The following is a 4,202-nucleotide window of genomic DNA, read 5'->3' as shown; positions in this document are numbered from 1 at the left end:
ATGTGGAGGAATTAATAAAATTTTAAACTGGGGAAGGGAGTTAACACCGAGTTAACACTGCACGTGCTGAGTTAACACTGCACGTGCTGAAAGGCTTTATGCTGTATCTGTGCAATTTTACACAACTCTCAGGATATTTGCTGGGAATACTTCTTTTTCACAGGCCATAATGATATCAGTGAGATTAATATTTTCAGATCCAAGGTCTTCTACTATGAACTAATACTTGCTTTCTAAGTATCACATTGGCTTCTGTAAAGTACTTATAATGTCAATTTGCACTATTCCTGATAAATTACACAACTGCATGTCTTTTACCAGTTATGTTACCTGAATCTAATCTCTTTCTGAGTAACCTGCTCACATTTTCTTAGTTCAGTAAATGAAGACTTGTTTTAACGAACTGCTACATGCATAAAATGGTAAACAGTAATTTACTCCTGGGGCTTTGAGATCTCACTCTGAATGTTTGGAGCACTGGACTGGGACCGAGACCGGTTTACAAAGTCACCTCAGTGTCACCGTTCCCAATTCATAAAATGAAGATAGAATTATCTTCATTTTACTGTGCACTGTGACTTAAGGCTAAAAAGGACAGTATAAAAACCTTCAGTTTTATTATTTTCCTCTTACAATGGCCTAAATCAGAACTTTACTGAGGATTGTGGGAGTTTCAACGGCATGAAAACACTAAAAATTGGAGGAGAGAGAAACCTTTGGTTTTGAGCAGAGCGAGCTGGAAAACAGGGCTACTCGTGCACAGGAAATTTTGTCATTTCAAAATGTGGTTTCAGTCTGAATCAGAACAAAACCCCAAGAGTTTCCAAATTCCCCTTGAAATGGAAATTCTGAGAATTTTGGTCTGGAAATGCTGAAGCAGGGTGTTTCTGATACCCACCTCCCGCCCCAGACCTGCCAAGCAAAATCAACTTTCTTGTCAGCTTGCAGCGGTGCCGCCACCAGCTTCCCCGAGGAGGTGGGAGGTTTCCTGGGGACGCCTGCGGCGACGTGTCCTCGGGAGCCTCTCCGAGGATCGCCGGGCTCTGAGCTTTGATCTGGGATCCCTCGTCCCTGCTGGACTTCTTGGGCGTTGCGCAGCTGGGTCCTGGCGGTACATCAGGTGGTTGAAAGGGCTGTGTTAGGAAGACGGGGGAAGTTGGAGGTTGTTGGCAGGGTAGAAGAACCAGTTTCGTTTCTTGCAAAAGGCCCAAACCGTTTATGCAGCAGCGCTTTGCCCTGCAGCCGTGGACTGCACCCTCCTCCCACATGGACCTCCCCACGGTTGGGATGACACCTCCGGAGTCTCTTGACAGACAAGGTCATATTTGGTGTGGGTATGAATGCCACAGATTTAAAAATGAAATCTAGTTAGGGAATATCTTTCCTGAATTTCTTCTGCAGAAAGACTGGAGGAGAAAATAATTAGAGAATTAGAGACCTGGAAATGACTGGTGGAGCTGGTGCTTGCTGGAGTCCCGAAGTCTTTGCTCACATGCCTTTATACTCCCCAGATGAGCACATATTTGCCCTGCCACGCTGTTATTCTGGTAGAAAAAATAAAAATAAATCTAGAAAATGTGTAGGTGGCTGCAGTGTTAAGGCTGTGACTGAGAGGCAGATCTGGACTGTTTCACTGCCTCCTTGCACTCCTTCTCAACCTTGCTTTGTATCTACTGTCTAAATTGTCTAAGACACAGGCCATTTTTGGCCACCAAACAGTACTTGTGCATAAGATCCCCACCTATTATTGTTTTTTGTTTGTCATTGCAACCAAAAAACATGCTTAAATTTAAACTTAGGAGATTATTTTGTCTTAGGGTGGCAGGAAATGTTTTTATCAGGTTTCTTCAGTGATACATTTACAGAGGCGAGTGACAGATTCTGCAAGTCTTCATGACTTCTAGGGCTGGGATCCGGCTCACTTATCAGGATGTCTTGTAGTAGGTTTTTACACACGGGGGCAATTCTGCAGGCTGGGCACAAACAAATCGTGCTGCTTGGCTTCTAGCTGTCAGTGCAGAGGAGGACAGGCCTCCCATAGGTCCTGTGTTGTAGCTTCCAACCCTATGTAGATGTCTCCGACACCCCTGGGTGTCTCAGATCATGGCAGATACCTATCTTGAGGCAACCAGATCAATCTGTAGGTGTTTCCATGTGAGCTGCTGTCTAAGCTCCCAGAAGAGTCAATGGAGTCAATGGCTGATGCGGTCCATGGGGTCTGGAAAGCTATTCAACCTGGGTGGACACCTGCATTTGATAGCTGAGTGTCTCTAGGCTCCTCTTATCTCCACTGTGATGGGACCAGCTCACATGGAGACACCTATATGAAGGCACATATGATGACACATTGCAATGTGCAGGCTGATTCTTACACCGCAGACTTCTGGAAAAACACACTGTCTCACACTGGGGTTCCTGGCCATGGTATAGGACTATGTGTATTTACCACCCCTTGGGGAGGGTTACGGTTAAGGGAGCTCCACTGCCCTTAGATTGTAAAAATTTATTAATTGCTTCCATTATCTATTTTGGAGACATCGTTGCCAGGGATCCTCTTGCCCAAATATTTTTGGTTTCCTCCTGCATTTTAAAGGTTAGCTGTGATAGTACACGTGTGATGTGAGCTTTAGCACAGGTCTTTAAAAGAAACCTTCCTGCGACACGTTCCTGAGTTTGTCATACTTTTCGTTAAAATAAGAGGGTAATGGAAAATAAATCATGTATTTTTCAAAGTTTAGATCAATAGCAAGAAGATCAAGCTGTCTTTCAAACATCGAGAACAATTTATTTTTATAGTTTATTAGTTGTTTCATGCTGAGAAAATCAAAGTCTACAAAATAAAAATATCAACCACCACATCTCATGTAAAACAAGTGAGAGCGGCCATGGAGAAAGCACAAGAGTGATGGTGCCCCTTTGGCCACAGCCTCTTCCAGTGCTGGTGTTTTGCTCCCAGGCTGGGTCCTGCTGCTTTCTACTTGCTCTCTGCTTGTTGTATTGAAGGCTGAAGCCTCAGATAGATACAAACACTTCCCCTGAGGGCCAACAAGCCCTACCGAGAAGTAAAGTACAGCTCAACTGAAGGTTACAGCTTCCTGATAAAGTACGTATACAGCTCCCGTGCTGGAGGTGACCTGGGTTCAGACTCTCTATGTAGACATTAATAGCTAGGAAAATTAAACCCCGTAATAGTTGCCCAGTCTGTAACCCACTATTGCTGACAGGTCCTTTACCAGCAGTGTGTCTCCCTTAATTTCCAAGAAACAAAGACAAAATGTGGAGAGAGAGCCCCTGAGCCAACCTGGCTAGGGAAAAAAGGAAAAACCACTGGAGCAGTAAGAGACATATGACTCTGCTCTTGTTATCTGCATAAAGATGTGCATGCTAGGAGCAGATGAAATATTAGCCTTCTCCGGTGAAAAGTCCTGAGCAGGAGAAGCCATGCCAGGCCTAACCACAGCGCTTAATGGAGGTATGTTAGCAATAAGTAACGTGCATTGACCGAATGAAGCAGAAGAGCTTAGTGCCACTGCTTGCAGCCTTCAGAGCAGCTGACAGGTGTGAAAATCTATCATCTATTGCATAAATACAGATTGTTGTTTGCTCCCATACAAAATAACAGCATGTAATAGACCATTACACATCCCTCTTTATAAAGATATGTAGTACAAATAAGTCCTATTCCAACAGGAATCAAAAAAGCCCTGGGAAGTATAAATATCAAAGCTATGGAGGGAGAATAACTCAACAGGAATACAAACAAGTAAAACAATGACACATACACTCTATCACGAAATAGAAAACTACACTAAGATCTCATGTCTCCTGAATTATAAGGAAGGCATTCGTCCCATTTTGCTTTTGTCATACGCCATGTAAGCATCTATAGCTAATCTGGTCAATCTGGGCATCGTTTAGAGTCAATGCAGAGCAACAGATGCCTTTAGACCATGAGTCATTTGGCCTGTATATATATCTCTCTCTCTCTGTATGTGTGTGTGTATGTATGTGGCATAAATAAATAAATATGCACATACACATATATATATGTGTGTGTGTATGTCTAAGCCGGCTCATGGCTTAGACAGGTGTACTCTGTGCTGGGTCAAAAACTGGCTGGACGGCCGGGCCCAGAGAGTTGTGGTGAATGGAGTTCAATCCAGTTGGCGGCCGGTCACGAGCGGTGTTCCCCAGGGCTCAGT

This window comes from Pygoscelis adeliae, unplaced genomic scaffold, assembly GCF_000699105.1.
Source record: "Pygoscelis adeliae isolate BGI_AS28 unplaced genomic scaffold, ASM69910v1 Scaffold207, whole genome shotgun sequence".
NCBI lineage: Eukaryota > Metazoa > Chordata > Aves > Sphenisciformes > Spheniscidae > Pygoscelis > Pygoscelis adeliae.
The sequence above is the reverse complement of the archived record's forward strand: the minus strand, read 5'-3'. Positions refer to the sequence as shown.